Source organism: Staurois parvus, unplaced genomic scaffold (genome assembly GCF_062004578.1).
Source record: "Staurois parvus isolate SC_StPar_1 unplaced genomic scaffold, SC_StPar_1.0 ptg001162l, whole genome shotgun sequence".
NCBI classification, from domain to species: Eukaryota; Metazoa; Chordata; class Amphibia; order Anura; family Ranidae; genus Staurois; species Staurois parvus.
This window is the reverse complement of record NW_028318958.1, coordinates 1,507,475-1,517,829: the sequence shown is the minus strand read 5'-3', so window position 1 is coordinate 1,517,829 and position 10,355 is coordinate 1,507,475.

Genomic DNA, 10,355 nt, shown 5'->3' with positions numbered 1-10,355 from the left:
CCACACAGTGAGCTCTGTGAGCTTATACTGAACCCCTTATTCGGCAATTATTACTATCTCTTCTCTTGGTTTTGCTACTCTCTTTGTACTTCTTTTTTTTCTTCCTGTTCCCTTCCTCTCTCTCCCCCCCCCTTTTTTTTTTTTTTTTTTTTTTTTGGAACAGCGGGCCTGTTCCTTGAGCCGTCTATCACCTGTATTCTTCCTTCCCCCCCCCCCCTTTTTTTTTTTTTTCTCCCAAGCAGTGGTGCAGCAAGGCTTCGGGCTTCATTCTTGCTCGTTAGTCATGCCTTCCTCTTCCTTTATGACGGGTCCACTGTCTTTGAAGCTCCTATCACTTAATGCTAAGGGTTTGAACATACCTGAAAAGCGCTCAATGCTACTTTCCTATTTACACAAACAGAAAGTGGACGTGGTGTTCCTGCAAGAGACGCACTTTCGCCAAGACTCCGTCCCCAAGCTTCATAATTTCCGCTTTCCCACGGTCCTTCATGCCACTAACCCATTGGCTAAATCAAAGGGAGTTTCCATCCTGTTTGCTAGACACCTCCCCTTCCGTATCACTGATTCCCTTGCAGACCCTGAAGGGAGATATCTGTTTATAAAGGGGACCTTCGCCAACAGACCTATCACACTTGCCAATGTCTATGCTCCTAACTCTAGGCAGGTTTCGTTTATGCGTTCCCTCACCTCCTCCCTGGCCGCCTTTCAGTCAGGGATGCTGATACTGGGGGGTGATGTGAATGTCCCTTTGAGTCCTTTGTTAGACTCCTCCTCAGGTTGCTCATTTTTGCCCTACAAGGCCCTTAAACAAATACGTATACAGCTACAACACCTGCAATTGCACGACTCCTGGCGTACCCTTTACCCTACTGTTAAGGACTACACTTTTTTTTCTCCGCCGCACAATAAATACTCTAGGATAGACTACTTCTTTCTGTTGCAATCGGATCTCCCTTTCCTCCACGCCGCCACCATAGAGCCAATGATCTTCTCCGATCACCATCCCATCACCATGATTAGAGATGAGCGAATCGAAGTATCCGAAGTGGAATTCGAGTCGAATATCGGAAAAATTTCGATTCGTGCCGAATCCGAAAAACAGCCTAATTCGGACGCGCGAATCGAAATTTTTCCGAAAATGGCGGCTGACATGTGCGGCGACGGAGCGGGGATGTCGGGGAAGGCGCGCAGACAAGGCGCGCTGCCCCATAATGCATTCCTCAACGACATGTGATCGCATCAGCCAATCAGCAGCCAGCCAGCCAGCACTGTGTAATGGTCGAGGTATATATAGCGGCCATTTTGGAAATCTTCATTTGCCTGCAGTCATTGAACAGAGGCAGACCGCTCTGTACTAGGGACAGGGACAGAGTTAGGGCCACAGAAACGAGAATTGGGGACAGAGAGAAGTTACTTAGGGACAGAGAACCATTACTCAGGGACACAGACTTGTTAATGAGGGCCACAGAATCGTTATTTAGGGACAAAGAAACGCTAGTTAGGGCCACAGAATTCATACTCAGGGACAGACAGAATTGTTACTCAGTGCCAGAGAATTGTTACTTAGGGCCACAGAAACGTTATTAGGGCCACAGAATTTTTACTCAGGGACAGACAGAATTGTTACTGAGTGCCAGAGAATTGTTACTCAGGGACAGACAGAATTGTTACTGAGTGCCAGAGAATTCTTACTCAGGGCCACAGAATTCATTCTCAGGGACAGACAGAATTGTTACTCAGGGACAGACAGAATTGTTACTGAGTGCCAGAGAATTGTTACTCAGGGACAGACAGAATTGTTACTGAGTGCCAGAGAATTGTTACTCAGGGACAGACAGAATTGTTACTGAGTGCCAGAGAATTGTTACTCAGGGACAGACAGAATTGTTACTGAGTGCCAGAGAATTGTTACTCTCACAGACACAAAATTGTTACTTGCACAGACACAGAATTGTTACTTGCACAGACACACAATTGTTACTCAGGGCCACAGAATTCATACTCAGGGACAGACAGAATTGTTACTGAGTGCCAGAGAATTCTTACTCAGGGCCACAGAATTCATACTCAGGGACAGACAGAATTGTTACTCAGGGACAGACAGAATTGTTACTGAGTGCCAGAGAATTGTTACTCAGGGACAGACAGAATTGTTACTGAGTGCCAGAGAATTCTTACTCAGGGACAGACAGAATTGTTACTGAGTGCCAGAGAATTGTTACTCTCACAGACACAAAATTGTTACTTGCACAGACACAGAATTGTTACTCGCACAGAGACAGAATTGTTACTCAGGGCCACAGAATTCATACTCAGGGACAGACAGAATTGTTACTGAGTGCCAGAGAATTGTTACTCAGGGACAGACAGAATTGTTACTGAGTGCCAGAGAATTGTTACTCTCACAGACACAAAATTGTTACTTGCACAGACACAGAATTGTTACTTGCACAGACACACAATTGTTACTCAGGGCCACAGAATTCATACTCAGGGACAGACAGAATTGTTACTGAGTGCCAGAGAATTCTTACTCAGGGCCACAGAATTCATACTCAGGGACAGACAGAATTGTTACTCAGGGACAGACAGAATTGTTACTGAGTGCCAGAGAATTGTTACTCAGGGACAGACAGAATTGTTACTGAGTGCCAGAGAATTGTTACTCTCACAGACACAAAATTGTTACTTGCACAGACACAGAATTGTTACTTGCACAGACACACAATTGTTACTCAGGGCCACAGAATTCATACTCAGGGACAGACAGAATTGTTACTGAGTGCCAGAGAATTGTTACTCAGGGACAGACAGAATTGTTACTGAGTGCCAGAGAATTCTTACTCAGGGCCACAGAATTCATTCTCAGGGACAGACAGAATTGTTACTCAGGGACAGACAGAATTGTTACTGAGTGCCAGAGAATTGTTACTCAGGGACAGACAGAATTGTTACTGAGTGCCAGAGAATTGTTACTCAGGGACAGACAGAATTGTTACTGAGTGCCAGAGAATTGTTACTCAGGGACAGACAGAATTGTTACTGAGTGCCAGAGAATTGTTACTCTCACAGACACAAAATTGTTACTTGCACAGACACAGAATTGTTACTTGCACAGACACACAATTGTTACTCAGGGCCACAGAATTCATACTCAGGGACAGACAGAATTGTTACTGAGTGCCAGAGAATTCTTACTCAGGGCCACAGAATTCATACTCAGGGACAGACAGAATTGTTACTCAGGGACAGACAGAATTGTTACTGAGTGCCAGAGAATTGTTACTCAGGGACAGACAGAATTGTTACTGAGTGCCAGAGAATTCTTACTCAGGGACAGACAGAATTGTTACTGAGTGCCAGAGAATTGTTACTCTCACAGACACAAAATTGTTACTTGCACAGACACAGAATTGTTACTCGCACAGAGACAGAATTGTTACTCGCACAGAGACAGAATTGTTACTCAGGGCCACAGAATTCATACTCAGGGACAGACAGAATTGTTACTGAGTGCCAGAGAATTGTTACTCAGGGACAGACAGAATTGTTACTGAGTGCCAGAGAATTGTTACTCTCACAGACACAAAATTGTTACTTGCACAGACACAGAATTGTTACTTGCACAGACACACAATTGTTACTCAGGGCCACAGAATTCATACTCAGGGACAGACAGAATTGTTACTGAGTGCCAGAGAATTCTTACTCAGGGCCACAGAATTCATACTCAGGGACAGACAGAATTGTTACTCAGGGACAGACAGAATTGTTACTGAGTGCCAGAGAATTGTTACTCAGGGACAGACAGAATTGTTACTGAGTGCCAGAGAATTGTTACTCTCACAGACACAAAATTGTTACTTGCACAGACACAGAATTGTTACTTGCACAGACACACAATTGTTACTCAGGGCCACAGAATTCATACTCAGGGACAGACAGAATTGTTACTGAGTGCCAGAGAATTGTTACTCAGGGACAGACAGAATTGTTACTGAGTGCCAGAGAATTGTTACTCTCACAGACACAAAATTGTTACTTGCACAGACACAGAATTGTTACTCGCACAGAGACAGAATTGTTACTCAGGGCCACAGAATTCATACTCAGGGACAGACAGAATTGTTACTGAGTGCCAGAGAATTGTTACTCAGGGAAGACAGAATTGTTACTGAGTGCCAGAGAATTGTTACTCAGGGACAGACAGAATTGTTACTGAGTGCCAGGGAATTGTTACTCTCACAGACACAAAATTGTTACTTGCACAGACACAGAATTGTTACTCGCACAGAGACAGAATTGTTACTCAGGGCCACAGAATTCATACTCAGGGACAGACAGAATTGTTACTGAGTGCCAGAGAATTGTTACTCAGGGACAGACAGAATTGTTACTGAGTGCCAGAGAATTGTTACTCTCACAGACACAAAATTGTTACTTGCACAGACACAGAATTGTTACTTGCACAGACACACAATTGTTACTGAGTGCCAGAGAATTGTTACTCAGGGACAGACAGAATTGTTACTGAGTGCCAGAGAATTGTTACTCAGGGACAGTCAGAATTGTTACTGAGTGCCAGAGAATTGTTACTCAGGGACAGACAGAATTGTTACTGAGTGCCAGAGAATTGTTACTCGCACAGACACAAAATTGTTACTTGCACAGACACAAAATTGTTACTTGCACAGACACAGAATTGTTACTCGCGCAGACACAGAATTGTTACTCAGGGCCACAGAATTCATACTCAGGGACAGACAGAATTGTTACTGAGTGCCAGAGAATTGTTACTCAGGGACAGACAGAATTGTTACTGAGTGCCAGAGAATTGTTACTCAGGGACAGACAGAATTGTTACTGAGTGCCAGAGAATTGTTACTCAGGGACAGACAGAATTGTTACTGAGTGCCAGAGAATTGTTACTCGCACAGACACAAAATTGTTACTTGCACAGACACAGAATTGTTACTCGCACAGACACAGAATTGTTACTCGCACAGACACAGAATTGTTACTCAGGGCCACAGAATTCATACTCAGGGACAGACAGAATTGTTACTGAGTGCCAGAGAATTGTTACTCAGGGACACCTAATCGTTGAATTAAATAGTATGTCAGACAACATGCAGAGGAGTGGCAGAGGAGGCAATGTTTTAGGAGCGAGCAGACGTGGCAGCAGAGGAAGGGGTCGAGGCAGCAGTATTCGCAGCCAGAGGCCAGTGCTCCCGGTGTCATCCAGCGGTCGTGTCTCCACCGACAACCCTGCCGTCATTGATTGGTTGGCTCGGTCGTCTTCCTCTTCCCAGGTCACCTCTGACACCTACAGCCAACGGTCGGTGGGTACGTCAGACACAACCGTTAGTTGGCATGGCCCGGGACCAAGCCCACTGAAATCACGTGTCCTCTACCTGCCCCTGTCCTTTGCTGTTCCCTCACCAAGCGAAGTATCGCATGCTGTGGGCTCAGCCCCACTGTACAGTGAGGAAGAGCTAACAGAGGGCGGTCAGGAACGGGGGGAGACATCGGCCTTTTCAGCAGCCAAGCGAACAAGTACTGGCGAGGAGAGTGGCTCGGTAGCCGGTCTAGAGACAGGTCTGTCTCCTGACCCAGACGCAGCCGAGGGGGCTAGTAGTGAGGCGGAGACCCTACTTGATGATGAGGAGGTTGATCGCACTTGGCAGCCTCGTCGTCATCAGGCAATTTCTTCCGCATCATCAGGAGAAGAGGGTGGCAGCTTGGCAGCGAGCAAAACAGTCGGTGGGTTGCCCAGGAGACAGCAGCAGGGTCGCATCAGTGTCAGTGGAGCCAAACGTCCACGGAGTAGAGCACCAGCTCCACTGCAGCCTACCACCACGGCCAGTAGTGGTGCCGGTGCGCACGGAGGAAGTAGCAGTCAGCCAGTGAAGAGTAGCGGGGGCAAAGTTTCCTACTCGGTGGTGTGGCAATTTTTCCTCAAGCCGCCCGAGGAAGTAAACGTAGCCGTATGTCGACTATGTGGCCAGAAATGCAAGCGTGGCCAGGGGGCCCATGTTGGGACTACAGCGTTGCGTCAGCATATGCAGCGTCACCATTCGGTGGCCTGGGAAAACCGTGATAAACATACGGCGGTTCTGCCTGCCCCAGCCCCCGCTCCATCACCCGCTCCGTTACTTGCTCCGTCACCCGACGTCGTCAATCGCCCTCTATCAGCCAGTCAAGGCTCCAACACCTCTGCTGAGGGGAGTTGTCGCTCGTTGGCATCTTCCGCTCGTTCAGATGCTCCTTCTCCTGCTACTCCTCTTCTCGGATTCCGTCAACAGTCTTTCTTGGAATCCGTATCCAAGAGACAACAGTTTGCGAGCACGCACCCGACGGTGCAAAAGCTGAACGTCCTCCTGTCCAAGTTGCTGGTGCTGCAGTCCCTCCCTTTCCAACTGGTGGACTCAGCACCTTTCCGAGAAATGATGGCTTGTGCCGCGCCGCGGTGGAGAGTGCCAAGCCGTCATTTCTTTGCCCAAAAGGCAGTGCCAGCCCTGCATTCACATGTAGAAGAGATGGTGGGCCAGTCTTTGAGCATGTCGGTCTCTGCCAAAGTGCACGGCAGCGCCGACGTGTGGAGCTGTAACTACGGTCAGGGACAGTACATGTCATTTACGGCCCACTGGGTGAACGTGGTGCCGGCACAGCCGCACCAGCAACTTGGACAGGTCACGACGCTTTTGCCTCCACGTTTGCACGTCCTTGGTCCAGCAAGCATGTCCGCCTCTACCACCTCTTTTTCCGCCGTGTCCTCAGCCGCCACCCCCGTGCCAAGTCCCATTACCCGACCGGCATATCACATGTGCAGGGCGCAACGGTGTCACGCTGTGCTGCACCTGGTATGCCTTGGCGAACGTAGTCACACAGGGGAGGAACTGCTGAGTGTAATGAACAGAGAAATCGACAGATGGCTGTCTCCGCGCAAACTAAAAATCGGAACCATGTTGACTGACAACGGAAAGAACATGGTGTCTGCTCTGCGTCAAGGAAGGTTGTGCCATGCGCCATGCATGGCTCACGTGTTCAATCTGGTTGTCAAGCGGTTCCTAAAATCCACCATCCCACTGCAAGACATCCTTAAAATGTCACGTAAACTGTGCATGCATTTCAGCCATTCCTACACCGCAAAGAACACCCTCATTGAGCTGCAGCGGCAGAACGGAATTCCACAGCATCGCCTGATCTGCGACGTTGCAACAAGGTGGAATTCAACCCTACACATGTTAGACCGCCTTTACGAGCAGCGAAAGGCCATCACCGATTTCCTGATGTTACAAGCGGATAAAGGTACTCCCCTGTGTAACTTAGATGTCAGCCATTGGCAGCTCATGCGTGACACCTGCCGCTTGCTCAGGCCCTTTGAGGAGGCCACGCTATTCGTGAGTCGGCAGGACTATGGGATGAACGACGTCATTCCTCTGTTGCACGTCCTGGAACAAATGCTGTTAACAATGGCTGGTCAGGGTGCGGTAGACGTGGCGCACAGATCTCAACGCCACATGACCCCTGTGGGGGCAGGACAGGAAGAAGAGGAGGAGGTAGAGGAGGACATTTGTGCTCAGGAATTATTGAGTGAAATGGGTGGTTTTTCCACTCAGCGGACAGGAGTGGAGGAGCAGGAGCATCTGGTAGAGGAGGAGGAGGAGGAGACAGAGGACCCAGACGCACCGTGGCAGTATGCTGTGGAGATGGAGGCAGGGAGTCCCTCGCATTCCTTGGCACAAATGGCCCATAGCATGCTCGGTTGCTTGCGTAGCGACAGCCGAATAATAACCATCAGACAGAGGGATGACTTTTGGCTGTCCACCTTGTTGGACCCTCGCTACCGGTCCAAAATGGTGGCCTTTTTCACACCTGCTGAGAGGGAGGCCAAAATTACGTACTATAAAAACCACCTATGTAGTCAGTTGGTCTCTGCCTTTGTGCGCCAACGTCCATCCTCAGACACTGTGGGCCCTGTGCGCTCGCGTTCCGCTGGCATGGCAGCAGGGGAGGGGTGGGGTGGTAGGAGCAGTGGCAGCTCCACCAGCAGTGGCTGCCTCAGTCTGCAGTCGATGATGAGTAGCTTTCTTCACCAGCGCAGTGAGGAAACTACTAACCAGCCGCAGCAGCAGCAGCAGCATCAGGTGGACCTGGAGCAGGAGCTCAAACAACAGGCTTGGGCCTACTTGGACAGCACCCTGCCAACCGAGGTAGACAATCCCCTTGACTACTGGGCAACGAAACTTGACCTTTGGCCCCAACTAGCTGAATTTGCCCTTGAAAGGCTGTCATGCCCGGCCAGTAGCGTGGCATCGGAGCGCGTGTTTAGTGCGGCAGGAGGTATTGTAACTCCGCGGAGGACACGACTGTCCACCCAAAGTGTGGAGAGACTCACGTTTGTGAAAATGAATCAGGCGTGGATTAGTCTGGATTTCAAACCACCAGTTCCTGACACAACTGACTAAATCCGCCATGAATCATGCCTCAAACATGTGCCACATTCAGGTCTCCTCACACTGCTGGTGTGTTTAATTTTTTGACATAGGGTGCTGGCAGATTACGGGCCTCCTATAGCTGCTGCCAGGCCCCTAATCTGCCATAGGCCCCTATATACCGCCTCCTCATGCTGCTGCCAAGTCCAGAGTCTCTCATGGGTCCCTGTACGGCCTCCCATTGCTGCTGTCTCCATCGCCACACTCTGCTGCCATGTGCCACTTTCAGGTCTCTTCACACTGCTGGTGTGTTAAATTTTTTGACATAGGGTGCAGGCAGATTACGGGCCTCACATAGCTGCTGCCAGGCCCCTAATCTGCCATGGGCCCCTATATACCGCCTCCTCATGCTGCTGCCAAGTCTAGAGTCTCTCATGGGTCCCTGTACGGCCTCCCATTGCTGCTGTCTCCATCGCCACACTCTGCTGCCATGTGCCACTTTCAGGTCTCTTCACACTGCTGGTGTGTTAAATTTTTTGACATAGGGTGCAGGCAGATTACGGGCCTCACATAGCTGCTGCCAGGCCCCTAATCTGCCATGGGCCCCTATAAACCGCCTCCTCATGCTGCTGCCAAGTCTAGAGTCTCTCATGGGTCCCTGTACGGCCTCCCATTGCTGCTGTCTCCATCGCCACACTCTGCTGCCATGTGCCACTTTCAGGTCTCTTCACACTGCTGGTGTGTTTAATTTTTTGACATAGGGTGCTGCAAGATAACGGGCCTCACATAGCTGCTGCCAGGCCCCTAATCTGCCATGGGCCCCTATATACCGCCTCCTCATGCTGCTGCCAAGTCCAGAGTCTCTCATGGGTCCCTGTACGGCCTCCCATTGCTGCTGTCTCCATCGCCACACTCTGCTGCCATGTGCCACTTTCAGGTCTCTTCACACTGCTGGTGTGTTAAATTTTTTGACATAGGGTGCAGGCAGATTACGGGCCTCACATAGCTGCTGCCAGGCCCCTAATCTGCCATGGGCCCCTATATACCGCCTCCTCATGCTGCTGCCAAGTCTAGAGTCTCTCATGGGTCCCTGTACGGCCTCCCATTGCTGCTGTCTCCATCGCCACACTCTGCTGCCATGTGCCACTTTCAGGTCTCTTCACACTGCTGGTGTGTTAAATTTTTTGACATAGGGTGCAGGCAGATTACGGGCCTCACATAGCTGCTGCCAGGCCCCTAATCTGCCATGGGCCCCTATAAACCGCCTCCTCATGCTGCTGCCAAGTCTAGAGTCTCTCATGGGTCCCTGTACGGCCTCCCATTGCTGCTGTCTCCATCGCCACACTCTGCTGCCATGTGCCACTTTCAGGTCTCTTCACACTGCTGGTGTGTTTAATTTTTTGACATAGGGTGCTGCAAGATAACGGGCCTCACATAGCTGCTGCCAGGCCCCTAATCTGCCATGGGCCCCTATATACCGCCTCCTCATGCTGCTGCCAAGTCCAGAGTCTCTCATGGGTCCCTGTACGGCCTCCCATTGCTGCTGTCTCCATCGCCACACTCTGCTGCCATGTGCCACTTTCAGGTCTCTTCACACTGCTGGTGTGTTTAATTTTTTGACATAGGGTGCTGCAAGATAACGGGCCTCACATAGCTGCTGCCAGGCCCCTAATCTGCCATGGGCCCCTATATACCGCCTCCTCATGCTGCTGCCAAGTCCATAGTCTGTCATGGTCCCTGTACGGCCTCCCATTGCTGCTGTCTCCATCGCCACACTCTGCTGCCATGTGCCACTTTCAGGTCTCTTCACACTGCTGGTGTGTTAAATTTTTTGACATAGGGTGCAGGCAGATTACGGGCCTCACATAGCTGCTGCCAGGCCCCTAATCTGCCATGGGCCCCTATATACCGCCTCCT